The sequence below is a fragment of the Lissotriton vulgaris genome, chromosome 2_1 (genome assembly GCF_964263255.1).
Source record: "Lissotriton vulgaris chromosome 2_1, aLisVul1.2, whole genome shotgun sequence".
Lineage (NCBI taxonomy): Eukaryota > Metazoa > Chordata > Amphibia > Caudata > Salamandridae > Lissotriton > Lissotriton vulgaris.
In genome coordinates, this window is record NC_141687.1 from 207957379 (window position 1) to 207984484 (window position 27106).

At 49.0% G+C, this 27106-nt stretch overlaps 1 protein-coding gene across 1 annotated transcript in view; it reads right to left on the reverse strand.

Moving 5' to 3' along the window:
- Window positions 1-27106, reverse strand: part of LOC147729843 (schlafen family member 13-like) — a 239798-nt gene that overhangs the window by 22716 nt on the left and 189976 nt on the right. The window lies entirely within an intron of this gene.

Genomic DNA, 27106 nt, shown 5'->3' on the forward strand with positions numbered 1-27106 from the left:
TTAAGAAGTTTTCTATCGATTCCGACAAGAGGGAATTCAAAGACATCCGAACCCAATGGCGGAAAAAAACAATCTGAGGATGGAGTCGATGCCCATGCGCACTGTAGTCCAGGGGAGGAGCCACCTATCTCGTGATACTTCGAAGACTCTTCCAGGACAACAATGTGCAATCATCCGGACCCAACACTAGGCGGCGATCTATGCACAGATATGAATTCAGCAGCCCACATGCCTCGAACACATGTATGTGCTGTCTCCTGAGGTGTGCTGCTACTGTTGCCAGGCACTTTGTGAACACCATGGGTGCCGTCGTTACTCCGAAAGGGAGGACTTTGAACTGATAATGTTGATGTTGAATAGTGAACCTGAGATACTGTCTGTGTGATGGGTGTATGGGTATATGGAAATACGCATCTTTTAGGTCCAGCGTTGCGAGGAAGTCTCCCTGACTGAGTAACGGCAGAACCTGTTGCAAGGTGAGCATATGAAAATGCTCTGACAGAATGTAACTGTTTAGAGGCCTGAGGTCTAGTATAGATCTGAGCGACCCGTCCTTTTTGGGTATCAGAAAGTAGAAAGAGTACACCCCTGACCCTTGTTCTTCTACAGGCACGAGCTTTATGGCCCCTTTTTGCAGCATGCTGACGACCTCCTGCTGCAATAAGTGTAAGTGCTCTGCGGACATAGGACGGTGTCTTGGTGGGATGTTGGGTGGAGTGGACGTTAATTCCAGACAATACCCGTACTGTACAATGTCTCTCATCCACCTGTCTGTGGTGATGGAGTTCCAGACCGGCAGGAACTGTTGTAGTCTCCCCCGACAGGTGTTATGTGGTTGGGGGGCAGTGACAGGGCGTCACTGTTTGGTATTGGCAGAGGATCTGGAACTGTTGTTACCTCTGCCTCTGCCCTTGATGTTGCTTCACCGATATCCACCACGGTTGTTCTTATTGTAGGTGGATTGTGTACCTCCCTTATTGTATTGTGTTTGTTGCGTTGACTGGCCTCTTGAGGGGCCTCTAGTACTGGAGCGACGAAAGGAGCCACCCTGAAACTGCTGTGACTGCAGAGCCCCCATAGACTTTGCAGTCTCTGTGTCCTTTTTAAGCTTCAAGGGTGCTGTCAACCTCAGGTCCGAATAAGAAGTCTGGGTTAACTGGCTGATTGAGGATAAAAGTTGAATTGCAGGTTTGAATCCTGAAATCCTCAACCAGGCGTGTCGTCTTAGCATAACACTAGTGTTGATGGCCCTGGCTGCAGTGTCAGCTGCGTCCAGAGCACACTTGATGAAAGCATTGGTTATGAGTTTCCCCTCCTGTATGAGTAGCTCTGCCCCCTCCTTGTACTGATCAGGTAGGTGTTGTAATAGTGTCTCAAGGGTATCATAATGTGCCCTGTCATATCTGGCCAAGAGAGCCTGAGTGTTAGCAATGCGCCAGATGTTAGCCGCCTGTGCAGCTACTCTTTTCCTTGAAGTTTCCATAACCTTCGACTCTTTGTCCGGAGGAGGAGCATCACCTGTAGTCTGGGAGTTCGCTCTCTTACGTGCATTAGAAACAACCAATGAATCCAATAGCAACTGTCCCTTTATATAAGGAGGGTCCACAGGGGCCGGCCGATATTTATTCTCAATCCTTGGGTTTAACACCCTGGCCCTAGTGGTATCTTTAAAAATGTCAGCAGCATGCTTGAGGACCCCTTTGAGCATGGGTAGGGTTTTGACTGCCCTTTCTGAAGTTGAAAAAGTGTTGACCAGAAAGTCTTCGTCCACAGGGTCAGCATGTAGCTCGACGTCATGATTACTGGCTGCCCTCTCAATAAGGGCGTTAAAAGCAGTTGTGTCCTCAGTAGGAGACGTTTTCACACTGTACACATGAGTGTCCGGGCCGGTTTGCGGATCCTTTGAGTCAGCACGGTCCGTCCATTGTTGGTCTCGATCATCAGGATCAGTGTCCACATGATAGAGGTCATCCTCATTGTAATTATCCCCTGTCTCAACATCGGAGTATGTTGGGGAAAAATTTTGAGGTTCCTGTTCATAGTGATGGAGGGGTTCCACAAGAGCTGGAGAAGTTGTAGAAAGTCTCTTTTTCTTTAAGGGAATCTTATATGATTCCATGGGAGTCTCTCGCATCAACTTTCGTTTGTATATGGACAGTCTCCCAGTGTCCGAGTAGATGAATTGTCTCAGCTCCTGGTCTTCAGGCTCTTCCGTAGCCTCCAGTTCCGTCGACACGTGTGTAGGGGCCCCGATAGATTTTTTCGGCTCGAACATCTTCGGACGCACCGAGGGTGGTAACCCAAACTTGATAGGTGTCGACGTGGTCTGCATTTATCCGACCAGCTTCGGCATCGGGGCCTTCTTCGGTCCGACCGATGTACCCTTCTCCTTGATGCGTTGGAGCGACTCTGACACTTCTTTGTCTATGAACGGACTGGGTTTTGTCGACGCGACAGGGTCCTTGGAGTCAGTTCGAGAAGTGTGGCTCACTGGTTTGAGGAGGCAGACCTGGAAGCAGAGGTCAGCCCGGGACCAGGTTTCAATTCCCGGCTCGGCGGGGTCTTGAGTCCTAAAATGTCCATGGACTCGACAATTCTCGCTCCGGTGCCCACTCGATTCATGGGTGCGACTCTGGGCAATAGCTTGCTTAATCTCCACAATGGCCCCTCGCGGCGGGATGCCTGGCTTTCACCTTTTGGATAGCCTGCCGGGTTATCTCACAGGGGAATACCAGGACGGGTTCCCTAAGCAAGCGCTTAGAAACTGGTGGTGATTTGCGCTATATAAATTCCTGTACATTTACATTTACAGTCTTCGACTTGTCCGTAGGCCTCGACCGAGGATCGATCCAGTATTTCGGTGCGGGCCGTTTGTGGGAATCGACACCCTTCGGCGTCGGCTTCGATGGCTCGACGGCCTTGACCTTGGTCTTCAGCGCCCCAACCATTGGCTTGACGACCTTCTTGAGTTTTCCGGCATCGATGGCCATTTTAGTTTTCTTCGGCTCCGAGGGGTTTGAGGCCTTGGAGCCGACGAGAGGCACAAGCACTTTCGGTTTCGGTTTCTGCAAAGACGCTGTCTGTTTCGATTTCTTTGTATCGACCGATGGCGGTTTCGAACCCGCAGGCTCTTTAGAAATGTTCGAAGCCGGGCCTTTATGCGGGGCTGTAGAACGAGATTGTGGATCTTGGGTAAGGCCTAGTGGCGATCCCTCGACCTGAGCCTTACTGAGTGCGTCATCTTCGGCCTCTGTGCGGCCGGGTTGGCCTAGCTCTTCGCCTGAGCTATCTTCTATGGCCCCAAGGGCCTCCACGTCGTCTCCTACCTTATCGACGACGTTCTCATCTTCGTCTTGTACCTCCTCGTCTTCGGCATCATACTCGGAGTCATGGCCCGAAGCCGGATCGGAGCAGTGTTCCTGATCCTCCAGATCAACGATTCACGGGAACAGGCACTGACTTTTTCGACTCCAGTCGAGTCGCGCGTCGAATCTTGAGGGTTTTCTTCGACCTGAACCGGGCACAGGCCATACAGTTGTCTTCGTTATGGTCTGGGTACAGGCACTTGTTGCACACCGGGTGGACATCGATGTGCGGGTATTTTGCATTACAAAGGGGGCACCGCTTGAATGGACTTCTTTCCATTTCAGATCTAAGATCGGGTAGAGTGTGGAAAGAAAAACCGGTTGAGTCCTCGATGTCCACTAAGCAAAGGCACTGATACCGAACGAAACGATACCGACGCTATCGAAAGCCTTTTGGCTTTATAGAAAGTTTTTTCCTAACTTGAGCTAAGATAGTAACATCTGAACCCAATGGCGGAAAAAAACAATCTGAGGATGTAGAAGATGCCCATGCGCACTGTAGTCCAGGGGAGGAGCCACCTATCTCGTGATACTTCGAAGACTCTTCCAGGACAACAATGTGCAATCATCCGGACCCAACACTAGGCGGCGATCTATTCACAGATATGAATTCAGCAGCCCACATGCCTCGAACACACATTTTCATATACCTGCCCTGGAGTCCTGCAGACATTACCGGTAGTTCATGATGAGGTTGGAACACTTGCAATTTTCCACACTGCCTTTAGGCCTCACCTTTCCCCCTTGCGTGTTCATGAAAGTCATGGCTGTGGTCACAATTTCCCTTCAAAGGTCAGAAATACATGTATTCCTATACCTTGAGGACTGGCTGCTAAAGGCGGGCTTATCGCAGTCAGCTGTAGACCATCTCTGGACAACAGACGCCCTCTTGATGTCTTTGGAGTTTCCCACAGAGCCAAAGTCCCACATGAACCCTGCACAAAAGGGGTTATCCTGAACATGATGGCGTTGAAGGCCTTTCCACCACTGCGGCAAAATCGGGATATTAAGGAGATGATCCCAATGTTTTGGACTCAGTCCTGGGTCTTAGTGAGGATAGTTCTGAGGTTTCTTGGGCTCCTCGTCCATCACATAACGAGGCACATGAGGGCCGTGCTGTGAAACCTTAGGTTGCAGTGAACCCAGCATCAAGCAATTTGCAGACTCAATCCTGATCTCACAAGAGACAGCTCAGGACTTGCAGTGGAAGCAGAGACACCCCAAACTGACATTGGGCATGCCACCCACCTTCCTGACAATAAACACATTTGTGACAGATGTATCATTGATGGTTTGAGGGTGGAGATCAGAGGCCTCAGGTCTTCAATCTGTTGAAGCTCTGCGCTGTGCGATTGGACCTAAAACGTTTCCTGCTTTTAGAGATAAGCTGGTGCAGGTCCTTATGGAAACCATGACAGATATGTGGTATCGCAGCAGGAAGGCTAAGTCTGGTCCCTTACAATAAGTCATGTGGTACTGCAACAGGCAGGCCTGTCCCTTTAGAAATTGTTCAATCAGCAGCAGATTTTCATGGAGGCCATCCTTCTGATGAGGCTTCTGAGAGCGAGAGCACACAAGCTGAGCAGGCATCAGATGGTGGACCATGAATGGCACTGACACCTGAGGGTGCACAAAGTGTCATTGATCATTGGAGTATATCCTGGTTACATCTGCTCGCCATCTAAACTGTACTACTGCATGCTGAGATTTGCCACAGGAACGTCATGACTCATTTTGCACTTGTGAAGGAACATAGGTCTCTTTAATGCATTTCCATCACAGCCTTGAGTTCGGAAGAAAGTCAGGTCAGACTGGGCTCAAGTCACATTGATAGCCTCAGACTGGACCAGCAGAGTATGGTGTAGATCTGGCTAGCTCTTCAAGAGGACCTCTTGCTCAGCAATTGCGGAGGGTCCACAGCCTGCATCTCCATGAATGGAGAATGGCCATCGACAACAGAACTCTTTGAAACTGCCACCCCAGGAAGTCGATGTGATCCTTGCTGCTCAACATCATTCAAAGAAATAGATTTATGCTAAGCATTGGGAGACGTTTGTGACCTGATGTGGGATCAGTTACCTTGAGCCTGTCCACACCAACTTGCTAATGGGTTATTGTTTATTAAGTCCTTAGCCTAACGACGACTTGCAGCGGGCACAGTTAAAGGTTGCATGTTGACCATTTTATGTTTGCCAGATTAGCCCTTTCATTTATCGTTTCCAACAATCAAAACAGGCTTTCTCTTTGTGATCACTTCTATGTGCCACACGAGTGAACTGCTGTTGGTGCAACCTCCTTACACCACTTTCTTCCTAGGAAAATTGGCGCCGAGGACTAGGCCTGCCCAATATATTACTCTGTTTTGACACGACAAGGGAAACCCAAAAGGAATCACACTAGGGTCCTTGGGCAGTAGACTATTTTACAGAACAGGGGACCCTAGACATTGAGGATCAAATAAATAATAGACATATACTTAATACTATTAAGTATATGTCTATTATTTATTTGATCCTCAATGTCTAGGGTCCCCTGTTCTGTAAAACAATATATTACTCTGCCAGCCCTTTTCACTCTGCGACACCCCTCGAAAGAAGAGCAAAAGATTAATCGGCTTGACCCTAAAAGAGTCGAGACTTTACGTTGATGGGACGAGAGATTACAGTGTAAACATCCAGCTCTTTGAGAGTTTTTCTGGGGCCAACAGAGGTAGAGCAGTACAGAAGGACAATCTCTCAAGGAGGATCACCCTTTACATAAAACTATGCTATGCACAGGCCAAGAAGAAACCACTAAAGGTCTGTGTGTCCATTCCGCCAAGGCTGCAATAACAGGGGCAAGAGGTGGCGCCTGCTCATAATATCTGCCAAGCTGACATGGCCTTTGGTGCATAGGATCACAAAGTACTACAGCCTTATTACCAAGCATGGCCACAGAGAGGTCCAGTATTTTTGCTTGGTGTTGCAGGACGCCCACTCTTTAGACCCTCTACTTTTTGGGAGGTAAAGCTTGGGCATCTATACCAAAGTTGAAGAATCTAGTTAGAAGTATCTGTCAGAATTCGAAGTTATTTACCACTGGTACGACTCTTTCTGATGAATAATCTATTTAACTGAAAATGTCTCAGTGCCTTTCAGCCTCATTCTGTGGAGTGGCATTTGCACATAGTAACAAGCTTTGGCATAGCCAATGGGTCTCACCTTTGGGACCTTATAAGTATGTAGCCATGCAGCACATTATCATGGATGCTACAATAGCTACTGTTCATTAACGTGCAAGCTTTGACACCAATACACATATTATAACACAGCATTGAGAAGTAGGTCTTTAAAGTGTTTTAGTGTAATAAATATTTTGCCTGATAACACAATATAAGCGAGGAAGCCACAATGCGTCCATGTTTTCTGGTTTCACTTTGTACAAATCAGTCAATAATTAGGTATCAATGTGTCTTTCTTTACACTAAGGCTTGTTCTTATCTTGGTGGCCAGAATCACAGGATGTTGAGCTGATGCCGAGACTCGAACCCAGTTAGTAGCTCTGACTGTATTGTAACATCCTGGGTATTGTATTGTATTGTATTGTAATTGCATTTATATAGCGCTTACTACACCTGACGAGGCGTTGAAGCGCTTTTTCAGCGGGTAGCACACTACTCCGGGACCCATACAGGATTAGTGTTGAATTAGTATAGTGAAACATGCAAGTACATTTTAAGTGGTGGATAGGTTAGTCAGTTATTTGGAAGGATAGAGGAGGAAAAAAGGTTTGTATTTATATAGCGCTTGTTACCCCTAATGGGGTGTTGAAACATGCTATTCAGAAAGCCCATAAAGGATTAGTGGTGAATTAATATGGTGAAATATGAAAGTAATTTCAGTGGTGGATATAAGTCAGTTATTTGGAGTGAGAAGGATAGCGGAGGGATAAAAGGAGAAGAAAGGTTTGCATTCATATAACACTTGTTACTCCAGATGGATGTTGAAGCGCTTCTGTGGCGAGTAGCACGCCACTCTGGAACTCAAAGAATTAGTGTTGAAAATGAGTATAGTAAAATATGAAGTCATTTGAGTAGTGGGTATGATATTCAGTTATTTGGGTAGAGAAGGGTAGGTGGCGGGATAGCGAAGGGAAAGAGGTTTGTATTTATTTAACGCTTGCTCCCCCTGATAGGGGTTTGAAGCGCAAGTAGCACGCTACTCTGGAACCCATCAGGATTAGTATGTTGAATTAGTATGGTGAAACATGAAAGTAATTTTAGTGGTGGATATGTTAGTCGGCTATTTGAATTGAGAAGGGTTAGGGAGGGGTTGAAAAGAGGTTAGAGTTCAGAATGGTTTGTTTTGGGGGATAGGTATAGTAAAAGAGGTGTAAGATGATGCAAGGAGGGGTTATTTTAGGGATCATAGTAGTGGTATGGGGTTTGGGGTTAAATGAGAGAGTGGATGTAGAGGATATATTAAGCGAAGTATAGGCTGAGAAATAGGGAAGTTCATTGGAAATGCTAAATTAGAAGAAAGTGATAAATATATAGATCCATAAGTACATTGAAAGTATATAAATGCATAAAGGAGGTATATATATTGGGCAGCATTTCTGGCCTGGGCTGTCTTGAACAGGCTCAAACAGGCAACTGCCCTTGTCTTCTCCGCCCTTAACAGGCTCAAACAGGCAACTGCCCTTGTCCTCTCCACCCTTAGCCTCGACGCCCGGGCTGAGACGCCCTAACCCTGGCCTTTTATAGCCCTAGTAATCAGGTGCCCCCGTCAGCCAAAAGGAACCCTAGCCCTAACACTATCCAATCACAAAACCAGCCCTAAAAACCTAGAACCAGTAGGAGACCTGGACCTTACAGACAACTTTAGCCCTAGTCCAAGCACCCAATAAGTTCAAAAACCCTAATCTCTACGTACAATAGAGGCCCTAGCCTGGCAGTAGTCCCTCCCCAAGTCCAAGCAACCAATGGCACAGGAAGCCCATGTCCCTACTTTCAATACAAAGTCTAACCCTACTCTTAGTCCCACAACCAGTCCAGCAACCAATCACACCAGAAGCCCTAATCGCTATTTCCAATTAAAAGTCTAATCCTGGACCTAGTCCCAACAACCAATAACACAGGAAACCCTAGTCCCTACTTCCAATAGAAATCCTAACACTAGCCCTAGTCCCAATCCTACATTGATTGAATCACAGACCCAGGGACTTCACTAATCTCCTGAGGCACAGCCGGGAGCCACGCTCTTACTGCTCTTTTTAGAAAATTGAATTGTGTACTATTCTTTTTAAATCTTTGTTATTTACCTGACACTCGAGCCCCTGTACAGCTGATTTAGCGCTGCAGAGGGCGAGGCTGGGCTTGATTGAACCGCCGCCTTCCTCGGTGCACAGGCCACGCCCACTTATTTAGGCCACGCCCCCCGCTCGCCAGCATACTTAAAGCGCTGATAACAAGCGCTGCTGGACTTCACTAATCTCCTGAGGCACAGCCGGGAGCCACGCTCTTACTGCTCTTTTTAGAAAATTGAATTGTGTACTATTCTTTTCAAATCTTTGTTATTTACCTGACACTCGAGCCCCTGTACAGCGGATTTAGCGCTGCAGAGGGCGAGGCTGGGCTTGATTGAACCGCCGCCTTCCTCGCGGTGCAAAGGCCACGCCCACTTATTTAGGCCACGCCCCCCGCTCGCCAGCATACTTAAAGCGCTGATAACAAGCGCTGCTGGACTTCACTAATCTCCTGAGGCACAGCCGGGAGCCACGCTCTTACTGCTCTTTTTAGAAAATTGAATTGTGTACCTTTCTTTTCAAATCTTTGTTATTTACCTGACACTCGAGCCCCGGGACAGCGGATTTAGCGCTGCAGAGGGCGAGGCTGGGCTTGATTGAACCGCCGCCTTCCTCGCGGTGCACAGGCCACGCCCACTTATTTAGGCCACGCCCCTTCCTTCACCAATCCTCTACCGGCATGTAGGATGTGTCCATACCGGAAGCGCAGCGGACGAGCGCAGCGGGCGCGCCGTCTGCGCGCCGAAGGCGCGCCTAAGACAAGCCCGTCTGCGCCCGTCCGCGACCGGACGGGCCCGGGCCATGTCACTCTGCCCAATCTACTACCCTCACTCCCAGGGACTTGATTGCCCTACATTCACTGAGGTCACTGGACACCACCAGCTCCACATGCCTGCAACAACTAGGTATTTATCAACCTCGGAGTACCTTTCCTGAGCTACAGTCCCTCCCGTCCCTTCTCACTTCCGAACCCTCAGCTCATCCTTCTCCTCCTAAACCCCCACTTGCTCAGGCACCCGCCAATTTGGAATTAACGGTTATATACCTTAATACTCGTTCACTTGTCAGACACCAACTTGACATCTTCCACCTCCTAGACTCGGACCGACCCGATATTCTTCTCCTAACCGAGACTTGGCTGACTGAGGACTCCTCCCCCGACATCCTAGCAGCCACCCCTCCAGGGTATTATATACTTCATGCCAATAGGCCTGCCGGTAAACTAGGAGGCGGCGTAGCCGCCATTATCAATCTCTCCCTCAGGTTCACTTCCCTCTCCCTCCTCAACATCCCTCAGGTGGACTGTCTGGGAATCAGACTTGAATCTTCTGTCTCCCCTCTTACCTGCGTTCTGGTTTACCGTCCTCCACAATCTATGCCCAATTTCTATTCGAACTTTGGTGACCTGCTCTCTCAGCTCACCATCAACAATTCTAAACTCCTAGTCCTGGGTGACTTCAATTACTGGCCGGCAGATACCCATGAAAGCCCTCAATCCCTGGCTTTCACCGATCTTTTAACTGGGCTTAACAGTACCCAACACATTCATCTACCCACTCACTCCAAGGGACACACTCTTGACCAGGTGTGGACCTATAACCTTGAAATCAAGTCGCTCACGATCTCACCTTGTCACTGGTCCGACCACCATTTAATTTCTTTTCTCCTCCTGGTTCCTCCCCCGCCCCCGCGCAGCCGAGGCCCTAGCCTCCAAGCTCGCAACTGGAACAAAGCAGACCTTGACTTATTCCTCACCTCTTTATCATCCTCGGCTTTGGTCACTCTAGGCCCCATCGACTCCCAAGAAGCTGCACTAGTCGACTGGCTAGAACAGGCCAGCGACAAGGTTGCTCCCCTTAAACTAATAAGATCCAAGCGCCCACACGACGCACATCGATGGTTTTCTGATAGTCTTAAAACCTTAAAACTAGGTCTCCGCCAGGCCGAGCGCCGCTGGCGCAGAAACTATGACCCTGTAAAGAAACAACTCTTTCTAAAATTATTGGGAGAATACAAACTAGCCATATCAGCTGCAAAAACTGCTTACTTCTCCACCAAAATCCTTAACTCTGCGCAGAAATCTAAAGATATTTTTGCAATCGTTGACGAGCTCTCACACCCGGATAGGGTAACTCTCAAACCCCTTCCGTCTCAAGCACTCTGTGACTCCCTCAACTGCTTTTTTATAGAAAAAATTATCAAAATCAAAAATAGCATCTCCTCCACTCCCCCGGCTGCACCCTCAACTGAGGCTGCACCCTCTGTCAACCCTCAATCTTTGACTCAGTTCCCCCCGATATCAGAAGAAGTCTTCATCAGTCTGCTTAAAAAAGTCTCCTCTGGTTCCCCCACAGATTGCTGCCCCCCGCGATTCTCCGGGCTGCCTTCTCAGCCTGTCCCACCCCTCCACTGGCCCTTTTGAACAACTCCCTTCTGCTCGGCGAGGTTCCCAGTCAGTTTAAGAACGCGGAAGTAGTACCCATCCTTAAGAAACCCAGCGCCGATCCTACAATCATGGCCAACTTCCGTCCCATTTCCCTCCTTCCCTACCGTAGCAAGGTACTTGAGTCATATGTCACCAGCATCCTCAGCTCCTTCGTTGAGGACTCCAACTTCCTGGACCCTCAACAGGCTGGGTTCAGACCAGCCTACTCAACCGAGGCGGTCATTCTCTCTGTAATGGAGGAACTCCGCAGAGGTGCTGACTCTAACGCCAGCCAAGCCTTAATCCTCCTGGACCTGTCGGCAGCCTTTGACACGGTCGACCACTCCATCTTGGTCGACCGTGTCAAGGAGGCTGGTATTGGAGGGACGGCCCTTGACTGGGTTCGTTCCTTTTTGACGAACCGCCACCAATCTGTTCGAATCTCCCAATTCTCGGCGGATAGGATGAAACTCACCTGCGGAGTCCCACAGGGCTCGTCTTTGTCTCCACTCCTTTTTAATTTATACCTTACCCCCCTGATCCGCTCCCTCCGGGGCAGGAATGTCACTGCATTTAACTATGCAGATGACATCCAGCTCATTTTCAACCTTGACTCGCAGGAAGCGGCCCAGGATTTCCAGTCCACCCTCTGCCATATCAGCGACTGGATGGGCGCTCACCACCTTAAGCTTAACCCCGACAAGACGGAGCTCGTTCTTGTCGGAGGCTCAGCCAATCCATGGAACTCCACCTTCTGGCCCCTCTCCCTCGGCCCCCCTCCTAGTCCCGCCGAAAAAGTAAAAAGCCTAGGGGTCTACATTTCACAAGATCTTTCCATGAACCATCAGATCAGTGCCACAGTATCCTCCTGCTTCCACCAGCTCAGAAAAATCCGGAAAATAGCTCACTTCCTGACCACTGAAGCTCTCACCCTGGCGCTGCTGGCGTTAGTCATCTCCCGGATTGACTACGCCAATGCCCTATACGCAGGCATTCCGCAATACCAAATAAAGAGACTTCAGTTAATCCAGAATCAGGCTGCCCGTCTCATCTACCGTCAGCCAAAACATCACCACGTCCGTCCCCTCCTCAAAGCCCTTCATTGGCTTCCTGTGTCGGAACGCTGCAAGTTCAAACTTGGCTGCCTAACCCATAAATCCCTGGCCGGCATCGGCCCCTCTTTCATCTCCTCTCTTCTTCATCCGTACGCCCCCCCCAGACACCTCCGCTCCTCCCATCACGCCCTTCTCCAGACACCTAGGTTCAGGCGAAAAAAGCACGGAGGCCTTAGATTCTCCTTCTTGGCCCCCTCACTCTGGAACTCTCTACCTCTAGACCTCAGACTCTCCTCTTCTTACCTTCACTTTCGGTCTCTTCTAAAAACTCACCTTTTCCGTGGTGTCTATACATAATGCTCTCCTTTCTCCCCTCTCTGCCTCTTCATGGGTTAGTGATCAGCGCCAAGAAACCGTCCGGTGAACGCAGCGCTATACAAATCCTTTTTACATTACATTACATTACATTTACATTACATTACATTACATTACAGAAACCAATCAGAACACTCAAATACCCAACCAATGAGGACACTAGCCCTAATCCAATAGAAACATCAGATACAACCACCAACTAGTGTACACATGTACCAAACAATATCAGACCATATAAGGTCCCAGCGACCTCAGACAAGGTTTGCTGGCCAGGGAGGTGGAAGCTGTTTTTCCTGTTCAGAATCTCCTAGGAGACAGACAGGCTCAATCCACACTTTGGACTTCTGCAGGTAAAGGCCTCACTAACTTGAAATCTAACAATACTGTTTGAATAAAACTGTACTCCCTCTACTGGCCAAAAAACGAAGTGTACGGTCCCTAGTAAACACAGTTTAAACAGCTCACAGAAGCACCTCTGATGTAGAATATCCCTGTTGCTGGGGGCTGTGGTGCACTGTTTTAACATACAGGTCTTAGCACAGAGCAAAGGAGAAATTTGGAGGGAAAACTGAAAGTCATCAGCAATGAGAGAGAAAAACTACAGAGTTTGGACTGCAAATCTCACAATTCAACACGTTAAGTGGAAGCAATCATGGGCACGAAAAACCACAAGTTTAAAACACAAAACAGGTGACAAAATATCCAATCACAGGCAGGTTAAAACTACATTTTTAAACGGTAACAACCACAGGCAAAGACAGAAATCACAGAATGGGACAATCATTTTTTAAAAAACTTTTGTTTTGGGGAAGAGACAGCACTAGTATGCCTCCTTACCACTTCCTGGACTCTGCTGACCGCAATCTGGGGCACAGGGAGGCTGCAACTCACAAGATGGAGGAGAATGATTTGGGGTGCACCCAGCAAGGCCTTTAAGGGTCCTGGGCTAGTGTGAGGGGACGGCTCAGAGTTGCCTAGTAGTTGAATAGCCAATCCCCCAGTCCTGGGTCTGCTTGCGGGGGGGGGAGCTGCTTTTCCTGTTCAGAATCTCCTAGCGGTACTGGGACCGTCCGCCAGTGGTGCGGTGGTCCCCATTCCGAGCATTGTCATGCACAAGGTGACAGGCACCGCGAGGTGCCTGCCACCATGTCCATGACAATGCAAGGGGGTACCATAAGTATCCCACATGTGCAAGCCTCACCCACCCCCCAATACCCAGGAGGCTCGCAACGGGCCTCCGTAAGGGAATTCCGCATGCCTTTCAGTGGCGGTAGCGCCGCCACGGAAAGGCTTTTTCCCGCTCCCATGCTAATATGGATGGCGGTGTCTAGCAGACACCACCACCATATTAAACTCTTTTCCGCCCGCCGGGCGAAAAAGCGGCGGGCGGAATTCCCGTCTGCCGCGGTACCCCCGCCATACTAATATGGCGGGGGAAATGGGTGGCGGGCGGGGAAGGATGTAGGGCGGATCGCCACCACCATGCGGGCGGTGACGATCCACCCTACATCCTAATGAACCCCTAATTCTTCTTGGCTTGATCAGCATCTTTTAATTAAAAATCAAGCAGTTATACATGCTTTGGGAGCAAAACAGTATTCTTAGGCATCTCCCATCTTTAAAACACCCTGTATTGTGCAATGAGCATCATACAGGACTTTTCCCATGTTTATCTCCTACAGACTAAAATGCTAAAGTCCTAAAAAAATGCTTTGATCTTGTAAGTCTTTTATGCTACAATTTTCCAAATCCACACAGCTTGTATGGGTAACCATACTTTTTATGTATGCATGCCCAAGTTATGGAATACCCTTTCCGCCTATCTTCAGTTCTGCTCTAATCATCTGGTGTTTCACAAACAATTAAATACTTTTTTTTGTTTTAATTCCTCCTTTTGTGTCACACAATGACACTTATTCATCACCACATCAGTGCCAAGAAGTCGGAGGGTGTCAGTGGCTGTTTATTCAACAAATTTAACAAAAAATGTAACAATATGTTGAGGAAATTATGCCACAATAGGTTCAATTTTTTAGATAGGACCTAAAATCACATTCTTTCAACAGACAAGTGTTAGACCTAACTGAGAGAGTCCAGTTCCTGGAATATAAGGAAGAGGATTCAGAAGGCTGCTCAGCATACAAGTAGTGGGCCTACTGGAAAAGGCTGAGGGAATCATTATGAAGAAGTTCCCAGAACATTGGATAGGTAGAACGGTTGCCTCAGAGATCCTTACGATAGTTTACGCTCTTATGTGATCATTTAGAGTTCCTGTTAGGCCCCCTCATACTGGAGCACCACCATGACCACTGTTTGCCACTGCATTACAGGGATCCGTATTTGAAACTCTGTAAAGCAGGAGAAGCAGGCCACTTTGTGATAGAAAACAAAGACATCATGGTTTTCCCCAATCTACATGATGGCAATATAAATGCATCGTTACTACTTCCTCGAAGTCCCTAAAGAGGCTATGAATTGTGCAAAGGCATATGTGGCTGGAACTGGTGACTGGCACCTCCCAAGCAAGCACCCACCACCAAGAACAACAAAACAGAGGAGTAAGTGCAAATTGTGTGCAGACAGTGAGAACAGAAGCTGAGCTCCATGACAGAGAGTCATCCAGGACCTCCAAGAGCATAGCTGACAAAGTTTCTGATGCTTAACCCTACTCAAGTCAACGGTCTGATACTGATTTAACCTTACCATCAGTAACCTCAAGATCCACAGATAACATGTGGTAATAAGGTCACATGTTGGCAGCAGACTTCACTCACTGGTAGTGCAAGTAAGATATACCCTACGAGTAACTTGAATTGTCAGTTCCTGCACTTCTCCTGCTAGGGACTGTTCGCTTCAGGGCTCCATCTGCCTGTTGCACCCAGGAATTGGCAAAGGTTAGATCGGGGGAGGTGTTTCTAATCAGTGAGAAGGAGCCACGGACATGGGCTCTTGAGATTTGTGGGAGAGGTGTCTGCGTGGTGAGAAAGCAGACAGGCCTTGTGGTGTGTACTTTTTCACCCACAGGCAGGTGGCGAAGAGTAGCCCCCCAGCCATGGTGTTTCCCTTTCCTACCTCCTGCCCCTTCCCCTCCAGAGTAGCAAAATGGCAGGCGGAAAGGGCATACAAGGCACCCACCAGAGGAAGTTAGACAAATGTGTGCTCTCCGAAGATTTAGGGCTCACAAATGAGGCCCAAGAGTAGACGCAGCCCATGGCGAGATCCACCCCAGGTGGGGAACCCATGACATTGCAAGACATTATGGCAGCGATCCAAGGGGTGCGATCTTCAATGGAGGAGCTCAGAGATTCGGCCACAAATGAGGTATCACTGTTGAGGGTGGATCTTCGTAACATGAGTTCACGAGTCAAAGAGAGAGGAGAATCTATGACCAGCCTCCACCAACACACTCAAACCCTCAAGACCCAAATCCATGACATTCAGACATCAAATAAAATCATGGAGGGCCGACTGGAGGATTATGAAGTTAGATCTTGCTCGTAGTGCTCCTCCAGTGACCTATTAAAATGCACAAATAACCTTCTTCCTCGACTTTACACTCAAGGTTCAGAGACAACGTTGCAGCTTTTTAGAAGTTAAAAAGGCCCTGAGAAACAAAGTAATGAGATACTTGATGCTTTTTCCTGCTCAACTAAGGGTGGTGTCTGAGGGAAAGGCTTGGTTCTTCTGAAATTCGAAAGAGGACTGGGAGTGGCTGAAGGGATGGAGAACTGCAGGTAAATATGGCGCCACAGAATGAAAAAAAGCGATGCAGACGCCGATCAGGAGACTCTACAGAGCAGCAAGTCAGAGACTCAAACCGTGTGAACACAGAAACATCGCCAAGACACGTTTCATAGGGCCTACACTGGTAACAGTATATTTTGGTTGCTAACACTGCCGGTCAACATTGAGAGAACCATTGATTGTTACCAGTACTGGTATATAATAGATACAGTTCATTGGTGGCTCTTATTTGTTAGACTTCCACAAATGGGTGTCATAAAAGGGCGGAATGTGCTGTAGATTGGTATTCACCAGAAGCACCCTCTTTTACTTTATGGGCCTGGGGTATCTTTCAGTTTTTGTATTTTGGGAGGTGGAGGGAGATACGCAGGATTGTCCACAGACCTTCCACAAGTTTTGAGTTGAGGTTGGGCGACAGGCCCTCTGCAAAATTTGGGGGGTGGACAGTTTTAAGTTCGTCATGCAGGGACGGGGTGAGGTGGTTGCTCTCTCAGGAAATAGTTATGGTAAGTTTCAACACACGGGGGAGGTGGAGGATGGGTGGTTAATTGAGAGAACAGTTCTCCAGTTCACTTGATGGGAGGGTACCACACTGGATAATTTTGATGTGTTATATGTGAACGGTCCATGCTTAGACAGACCTTTGAGGGAGTCCTCCATGATGGGAGACACACATAAATGGTCTGTAATACATCCCGATAATGACTAAAAAAGCTGTTTCTGAAATCCGTATCTTGGTATCTTGTCACGGAAACGTAAGTGGATTGGGGGACAGAATTAAAAGGGGGTGGTGTTGCAGTATGTCAAAATGCAAAATGAAAAATTGATGGACAGAATGCTGCACAATCTCAAATATTCACCCCAGTACAGAGGTCTGGGCCTAAATCCATTGTTTTTCTGCTCCCCATGACATTCCAGTTCAGACCCAGCCATATGCAAATCAGTCTTGACACTGTTCCCCATGGCCGAACTGCCAGGCCAGGTCCTCCCTGGACTGGAGACAAGCATCCTGGGACCGGTTTCGGGGCATCAACCCTTATCAGCTAGGCTAGCTTGACTCCAGTGGCATGGAGAGCATGGGACCCACGTCTGGGCATACCCTAAGTTGTCAGGGTATGCCCAGACATGGGTCCCTTGCTCACTTTGCCACTGGATTCAAGCTAGCCTGGCTGATGAGGGGTATTACCCCAGAACCACCCTTTACTGTGAACCAGTCCTGGACTGATCAACTGGGTAGATGTGCAGCACTTTCTGGGATGTGGGAGGGGGGGACGATAAATATCCTGTCTATGTATATTCCACTGGCGCTGTATGGCGTCACCTTCTCAATTTTGGGTAAACATTTACTAGAACTTCCGGTTGGAGAACTCCTAATGGGGGAAGATTTTAATATGACAATTTGTAACAATACAGATCGATTGCCCCCACAACAAAAGATCCCCTCCTGAACCAAATTGACTGACCTCCTCTCAGCCCTGGGATAGTGGATGTCTGGTGAGCAAACAACCCGTAGTACAGCACTTCTTGTTCCATTCGCGGGTTCATGGAAGCCTTTTCCATATCAACCTTATTTTAACGTTGGCCTACGGTATTTAATTTTTTCACGATGTGCGCCATTTGGCGAGGGCGATATCTGATCGTTCTCCAGTTTGGGCAATCAAGTCTGGATAAGCAGCGGGCACAAAAACTCATCACAATAAGCCCATGGGATCTCAAGACCCAGGGCAAAAGAGAGGGCCTGTTAAAAGTCACAGAACAATATTTCATTGACAATAGGGATCAGTAGAGTCCTCTTGAATTCTCTGGGAGGTATATATAACAGTTGGGGACATGCACTTTCACTGACTGTCAGGCACAAAAAGGAGACAAGGGCCATGGTGGAGAGGCTTGAAAGCAATACTCTAGCTGTTGAGGCTATACTGGATAGATAAAACTGGTGGCACTAAGCATGACTTGGGCCTTAAGCTACAGGAATATAGAGACTTAGGGCCCGACGTAGATAAATCTCATTTACCGACTCTAGAATACCGAATTTTACCGATTCGGGATTCTAGATTCAGTAAATGAGATGTAGGAAATAATTCGGTATTTTCCGATTCGGTAATTACCATTGATTCCTATGGGTCTTGAGGCCCATAGGAATCAATGTCAATTACCGAATTGGAAAATACCTATTCGGTAAAATTACTGAATTGTCAAGGGGGACAGGGTGTCACTTTGACACCCTGTTGCACCCCTGATTCTGGCTTGTCTGCCATGTGGCACACATACATGCCCTTAGGGCACAGGTGTACATGCACAGATGTGCATGTACACTGGAATTTGTTACTTCCCACAAAAGATTATTTTGTGGTAAATAACAAATTCTTAAGGGCCTGTGGCACTGTTTTCAGTGCCACCTACATCTAGATTTACCGATTCGGTAAATTTACCGAATCGGTAATTTACAGAATCGGTAAATTTACCGATTCAGTAAATTTACTGAATCTGTAATTTTTAAGGCCCCCTACATCTGAAACTCCAAATACCGGTCGGTAACGGCCGAAATCGGCCGTTACTGACCGGTATTTGGCCACCTACATCTTGCCCTTAGTGACAGACGCAGCTAAAACCAGTCATCGGGCAACACTTTACTGCATATATGAACTTGGTGACAAGGAAGGAAAACTTCTCGCATGGTTAGATAAAAGAGAGAGAGGGCAAGACGGTGGTACCTGGTATTTGTTCAGAGGCTGGAGAATCCCTTACGGGTCCCCACGATTTCTTCCGGGACTAAAATGCACAGCTTTATTCTCCTGCCTGTAAGATTATTGCAAACAACCCTCATAAACTCCTCCTTGATTTGCAGCTCCCGACCCTCTCCAGCGAGGATTAAGCATCCATGGAGAACGATCCAACTGAGCAAGAAATAGCCCAGACAATTTGTACCATAAGTTAAAGGTAAGGAAATGGGGCCAAAAGGACTCCTGATAGAACTCTGTAATCTTACCACACCCATTATAACGCCGCATTTGCTGAGGATGTATATGGACAGTCTTGAAAGAGGTGTGCTCCCTAGAGACCAGAGACTAGCCTCAATAGTTTTCATTTATAAGAATGGCGGGCTGGCGGAAAAGTGTTCTTTCTACAAACCTATCTCAATTCTCAAAGCAGAGCCTGAAATCCTTGCTAATTATTTGCTCTTAGACTCACAAATAGTCAATAAATTAGTACATCCCGTCCAATCCGGCTTCATGCAGAACTGAAATAGGGCTCTAAACCTACGGCCACTCCACTGAGTGTTGGAACGGTACGATAAGATCTAGAAAGATTCAGTAATTCTATCCCTTGACTCTGTTGAATGGCCATACCACTTTGCAGTGTTGGAAGGCATGAGCTGTGGCCCCAATTTTCCATCATGGGTGCAGCTGCTATATACAGATCCCCTAGCTTGAGTGGTTGTGAAAGCTAAAACTTCTCTGGAGTCCCCCCTACAAAGAGGGACCAGACAGGGATGCTCTCTTTCACTACTTCTATGAGCTCTGATTCTAGAACCATTAGCAGACTGGGTCAGCATAGATCCCCTGATCTGTGGCTTGTGTTGGACAGAATAATGGGAAGGCAGAATATCTCTGTGCTGATGATATTCTGTTGTACGTTTCAGCTCCACAATCGGCCATCTATAGAATATTAGATATAATCATCACCTTTGGTAAATATTCGGGATATGTTATTAATTGGTCTAAATCAACACTTGGGGCCGGATTCTGGTGCGGTTAGGAAAGCATTCCAACCTAGGGCCTGATTCTGATACGGTTAGGATTGCCTCCTAATGGCATTTGCTCCTTCCAAATCGGATCGGGAACGTGTCTTCCCGACCCAGGGCCCAATTATGATGCGGTTTGGACTCTCCTGATCCGAGTGTGTCAGAAACCATTTCCAAACCGATTCGGTCGGGAAGCTTTCCAACCCGCATCAGAATCAGGCCCTATGTGTTCTTCACAGTGAGGCCCCAGTTTGTGGGGCCTCACTGTGAGGCATGTGTGGCATGTGTAGAGTTTGAATGAGGCTGTGAGGCTGTGTGAGGCTGTGAGGCATGTGTAGAGTTTGAATGCTTCTGTTACCTTGACTTCTATGTCACCACCGACCCAGAAATATTCAATATCAATTATCTTCAAGGCCCTCTACAACGACTCTAAGGAGACGTTCACCATTAAAGATCTCTCCCACTCTCCCTACTCGGACGAGCGGCCTTGTTTAAAATGATAGCTTTACAGCAGTTTTTATATGTGGTACAAAACGCACCTTTCCCTGTCCCCGAAACCTATTTCAAAACCATAGAGAACAAAGTTAGAGCCATGTTGTGGGATGGGGGAGCCCCTCAAATAGAATTAAATAAATTAACTTGAACTACTTTTGGAGGAATAGCTCTTTAAGATATCCAAAAGTACTATTGGGCGACACAATGGGCGATCAAATCAATGGGTGCATCGACCCACAGACGTGTACTCTATAAACCGATAGTCCTTGCAACTTGGGGCTTATAAACAAGCACTTTATACTTCTCTTAAGCATGGGACCTATGGCATTCACAGCCCAGCTTTGGCATACCACACACAAAGCAGTAGGTTGGGGAAGTAGGATTACCTAGGCCACACCACGGTGGGACTCTGAGAGACTAGGCATGCAGGGATTAAGGCCAGGTTTGATCAATGGGACAAGATATGCATTTCTAAGGTAGGGTATCTCCGGCCTAATGGAATCAATCTATCAATCAATACATTTGTAGAGCGCGCTACTCACCCGTGAGGGTCTCAAGGCGCTAAAGGGAGGGGTGCTGTCATTGCTCGAATAGCCAGGTCTTGAGGTGCTTCCTGAAGGCGAGATGATCCTGGGTCAGTCGAAGGTGTGCGGGGAGTGAGTTCCATGTCTTTGCAGCCAGGTAGGAGAACGACCTTCCTCCAACGGTGGTTCTGTGGGTCCGCAGAACGGTGTCGAGGGAGAGGCTGGCTGAGCGGAGCAGGCGGGTGGGGGTGTAGAATGAGAGGCGGTCGTTGAGGTATTCGGGTCCTTTGTCATGGAGCGCTTTGTGTGCGTGGGTGAGGAGCCTGAACGTGAGCCTCTTATTGACAGGGAGCCAGTGCCGGTTTCTTAGGTGGGCGGATATGTGGCTGTGGCGGGGGATGTCTAGGATGAGTCGGGCGGAGGCATTTTGAATGCGCTGAAGTCATTTCGGAAGTTTGGCTGTGGTTCCTGCGTAAAGGGCGTTAGTCCAGTCGGCTGGTGACGAGGGCCTGAGTGACGGTCTTTCTGGTTTCAGTGGGGATCCACCTGAAGATTTTTCGGAGCATGCGCAGGGTGTTGAAGCAGGATGAAGAGACGGCATTGACTTGCCTGGTCATCGAGAGGGAAGAGTCCAGGATGAATCCTAGGTTACGTGCGTGGTCCGTGAGAGTAGGCGCGGAGCCCAGCGCTGTGGGCCACCAGGAGACGTCCCAGGCGGAGGGGGATTGTCCGAGGATGAGGACCTCCGTCTTGTCAGAGTTCAGCTTCAGGCGACTGAGCTTCATCCATTCTGCGACGTCTTTCATGCCTTCCTGGAGGTTGGTTTTGGCGGTGGCTGGGTCCTTGGTGAGGGAGATGTCGTTGGCGTGGGAGATGATGTTGATGTTGTGTTTGCGTGCAATGGCGGCGAGGGGGCTCATGTAGATATTGAGGATTGTGTTGGGCTGAGCAAGGAGCCTTGGGGTACGCCACAGATGATCTCGGTGGCCGTTGAGCGGAAGGGAGGGAGGCGAACTCTCTGGGTTCTGTCGGAGAGAAAGGAGGTGATCCATTCCAGGGCCTTTCCTTGGACCCCAGTATGGAAGAGGCGGGATATTAGGGTGCGATGGCATACGGAGTCACAAGTTGCCGAGAGGTCTAGGAGAATGAGGGCGTTTGTTTCTCCGTTGTCCATCATGGTCCTGATGTCATCGGTGGCTGCGATGAGAGCGGTTTTGGTTGTGGTTTGTTCGAAATCCGGACTGGGACGGGTCGAGCAAGTGGTTTGTCTCGAGGAGAGCGGTCAGCTGTTTATTGACGGTCTTCTCGATGACTTTGGCCGGGAAGGGAAGAAGAGAGATGGGGCGGAAGTTCTTGAGGTCTTTGGGATCCGCCATGGGTTTCTTCAGTAGGCCGTTGCTCTCTGCGTTCTTCCAGCTCTCCGGGAAGGTGGCTGACGTGAAGGAGCTGTTTATGACGTTCCGGAGGTGGGGTGCGATGATGCTGTAGACTTTGTTGAAAATGTGATGGGGGCATGGGTCAGAGGGGGGGCCGGAGTGGATGGTGTTCATGACGTGGGTGGTGTCTTCAGTACTGATGGGTGTACATGCGCTGAGGGTGGTGGTAGGGGTCATTGGTTCTGTGAATGGAGGCGGAATCTGGGGTCCGAAGCTGTTGTGTATATCTGCGATCTTACGGTGGAAGAACGTGGCGAGGGAGTTGCAGAGGTCTTGTGATGGTGTGATGTCGTTGTTGCTGGCACTGGGGTTGGAGAGCTCTTTGACGATGCTGAAGAGTTCCTTGCTGTTGTGGGTGTTCTTGTCTAGCAGATCAGCTGGTGGTGTTCGCGGATGGCGTTATTGAGGGCTGTCATGTTTTCTGAAGTCTGATCGTGGCGCCAGGTTTTTTCGAGGGTCCGGCAGGATTTCTTGATTCTTTGAGGGCGTCTGTGAACCATGATGTTTTCCTGTTGCCGGTCTTGCCTGGGGGGTTCTTCAGTGGAGCGAGGTCGTCGGCGCAGTTGGTGATCCATTGTGCGAGGTTGTGGGCTGCTTTGTTGGGGTCAGAGGTGTCGGCTGGCGGGTTCTGGCTTAGTGATGAGAGGAGCTGGTCTGTGGTGATTTTCATCCAGCATCTGCAGGGGATTTGTTGTGTGCGGTGATGGGATGTATTCTTTTTGAAGGTTAAGTGGATGCATCTGTGGTCGGTCCGGTGTAGTTCTGTGGAGTGGCTGGAGGAGACGTGGTTGCTGGCGGAGAAGATGGGGTCGAGCGTGTGGCCGGCAAGGTGGGTGGGTGTGTCCACCAGTGTCTTGAGTCCGAGGTTGGCCAGGTTGTCGAGCAGGGTGGTGGTGTTGTTGTCGTTTTTCTCTAGGTGGAAGTTCAGGTCCCCTAGGAGGATGTATTCTGGTGAGGCTAGGGCGTGCGGGCTTATGAAGTTGGCAATGGTTTTGCTGAATTGTGTGCGCGGGCCCGGGGGTCTGTAAATGAGCGTTCCTCTCAGGGTGGTCTTGAGGTCGGTGGGTATTTGGAAGTGTAGGTGTTCGGCGTTGGAGAGTGTGTCTTTGGCGTTTGTAGTGACGTTGATGGTGTTCTTGTAGATGATGGCGATTCCTCCTCCGGTTTGGTTGGTGCGGTCCTTCCGGGTGATCTTGTAGCCGTCCGGGATGGCTATGGTGATGTCTGGGGCTGAGGACGCGTTCATCCAGGTCTCCGTGAGGAAGGTGACGTCTGGTGTTGTTGAGTCGAGGAGGTCTCAGAGTTCGACGGCGTGCTCGGGGACGAAGCGGGTGTTGAGGAGGATACACTTGAGGTGGTTGTCGTTGTTTCTTGGTCTGGCTGGCGGGGGGCAGCATCGGAGGCAGGTGAATTTGCAGGCTTGACCGGTGAAGGGTCCGTGGGTGCATTTCGGGGTGGCTCGGTAGCAGGCGGGGGTGTTGAATGCGTTGAGGGTGGAGGAGTCGTATCTCAGTCGGGTACCCTGGCTCCGGCGGGGGCCAGGGGTTCTGGCGCTGGGCGTGGTCCAGGCGCGGACAGGCTTTCCTTAGGTGAGCCTTCGATGCGCCCGCTGCGTGGCCTCCATATGAGGGGCTGCGGGAGGGAGGAGCAGCTGGGAGGCGGGAGCGGGGTGGCGGATGGGGTAGTGGGGGGCGGGGCCGCAGGGACGTAGCGGCGGGAAGATGGCATGGAGGGGGAGCGAGAGAAGGGACACAGAAGACAAAAACGGGGAAGGGGGGCACAGAGGGTGGGCAAAAAACGTCAGAATACCAGGAAATAAACAGGCAACAGTGACGGTGGCAACAATACCGAGCAGGTAAAAGGGGGGCACAGAGGCACAGAAAGTAAAAACGGGGAAGGGGGTACAAAAGGGCACAACAGTAGTAGTGGAAGAGCACAGCCTAAGAGAGAAGCCTAGGAGGACTCACGTAGCACCAGTCTGCAGGAGCCGAATACAGCGGGGGCAGCTACACACACAGGAGGACCGTGTGGCGGCTGGGGGGGCGACCTACCTGTGGGCAGAGTCAAAGGTTGCTGTATTGCCATTCTCTGAACTACAGAGAGAGTATGACCTCGTCGCCACAGAAAACTTTCGTTATCTACAGATCCTGCATTCTCTGCAGGCAGTGATCCCCAGGGGGAGGACATTCCTGTATCATCACCACTGTATGATAGGCTATTAGATGATCATATGAGCCGTAAAGCAATCTCCCTGACATTCCACAAAACTGATCAATAACTCCCCTGAGACACTCCTTCAGTTATGGAGTCGTTAGGAGGCTGACCTGGGAGACCTTGCAGATGAGGCCTTAGCCTCCCCTACAGAGCTGGCAATCAGAGCAAAGTTTTGACTTGTCCAACTCGTGGAGAAGTGTGGCTCAATGGTTAGAGCGGCAGACCCTGATGCAGAGGTCTAGCCCGGGACCAGGGTTCAATTCCCTGCCTCGGCGGGTCTTGGGCTCAAAATTCCACGGACCTGATAATTTTCGCCTCGGTGCCTATTCCAATCATGGAGTCCCACTCTGCAACTCTGGGCAATAGCTTGCTTAATCTCCACAACGGCCCCCACAACGCTAAGGATGCCTGGCCTCCACCTTGGGGTGCCCAGGAGTGGACGCCTCACAGGGAAAGCCAGGATGGGTTCCACAGCGGTATTCGTACAAGCGCCTTGAGACCCTTGCGGGTGAGTAGTGCGCTATACAAGTATCAATTTACATTTACATTACTCAAAATACTGCACAAATCCTACCTATCCTGCAACACCATGGTCAAGATGGGCAGGAGACCTGACCCAGCCTGTCTCCGACATTGTGGATAAGAGGATTCCTTCTTTCATCTTATCTGGATTGTCCAGTAATTAAGGCTTTTTGGGGATCAGTGCTGGCTTGTACGTACAATGTCTGTGGTGGTGACCTGACTTCTTCAGATAAATGATGTCTCGTAAATGTGTGGGAGACTATGGATTTGTGCCACATGGAACAGATTTGGGTCACCCTAGACATGATGGTTGCGAAACGAAACATAGCCCACTCATGGGGCAACCACCGCACCACTTAGAGACTAGAAATGGGACAGGGAATGGTGTATGGTGGCAGAGATGGTGTATAAGAAAGCAAGGTTTGCTACCACAAATGGGAGAAGATTTGGGGCAAGTGGAATGTTTACAGATGTAGTACATGCACTGCTCACATAATAATTTCCTCGGGGACTGACACTACCAGAAATGTTACATTTAATATACATAGAAGGAGAGCTATCTTGTCTGGGGCTCGATCATATTGTGTAAGTTGGATATATTCACCACTTTAATTTGTAGCTGCTCTGGTATATTAGTCTGCTTTTCTTTGAATATGTACCCAATAAAAAGAAGCTTATAAAAATTTTTTAAAATGTGTGTAGTTGAGTGTAGCCGAGAAGGAGTATTGCAACACGGTCCTCTTGCTTCTCCCCTGGTATTGTGGGTTAGGAACTTATACTTACTTGGTATAGTTAACAATGGATATTAGGCTGTCACCTTACAGTTCCCGGGAGGGGTTTCATGGTTATAGTCCTAAAGAGGTTGCAAGTTGTTATACTCAATTCAGAAATTGGTGAGCAGGGAGAACTCTGATAAGGGAAACAGTAGAGGATGGGAACCTTGGCGGTCCACCACTTCAGCCCAAGACTCAGAGCCTGGGTTTAGATTCACTACCTATCATAGATAAGCAACCTGGTTAAATGATTTTTTTTTAACTTTGAAGGTCAGTGGAAAGAGCACTGCTATTAAGGAGTATGAAATTCAGGCTTAGAGAAGAGATGGGCCCACATTGTCTATCTTCAGAAAACCAACTTCATAAAAAGCGGGAAGTAGACTATAGACAGTTATTTTGCATACGCCGTACCCAGAGGTGGATTTGAAGACGCACTTTTATTTGATGTTTGGCCTCGAGATTGCGGTACATTGACGATCGAGAGGCTGTGAAATAATGGTCATGGTTAACACTTTAGTAAAGCCCAAGTTGGTGCTCGTGAGCTAACGTGCGTCTAGCTGCAACCCTTACCTATATCTTTAATGGCCTGGAACGACTACCCAATTTGGGCTGCCTCGTAAAGAGGAGATAAATGGAGGAACAATCTGTGGGCGAGAGGTTGTCCAGATTAAGCACTGGGCAGATTGTGGACAATCAACTTGAGGGGCAGGAGCGGGTACTTGCTCACCTTGACACGGAAAAATTGTATCCCGTAGCAGCGCCAATTGGCTGATTAAAGTCGAATGAGCGCCAAGCTTGGCGTTCTCACTCGGGTTCCAGGGGCTCTGTAGCGGCGGTCGGGGGATACAACAATCCGCTATAAAGAGAGGGGGAGAGAAACCGTCAAGATAGAGTGTGCCTGTCTGCTGACCGTGTCAGCGCAACGGGCTCGGGCAGGGGCTGGGCTGGGTCTTACCTCGCTGTAGTCTGGATGTCGATGCATCTGTTCCGCGCTGGCGTTGCAGCTTCCGTGTTGGGAAGTTTGCGCGCACGGCTTTGAAGAGGTGGCGGTCATGTGACCTGGGTCATGTGATCCTCCGTGTTGGCGGCGGACATATTGGAGTGGTGAGAGAGTATTCATGCGTGCCTGAAGGCAATAATGCCAGGA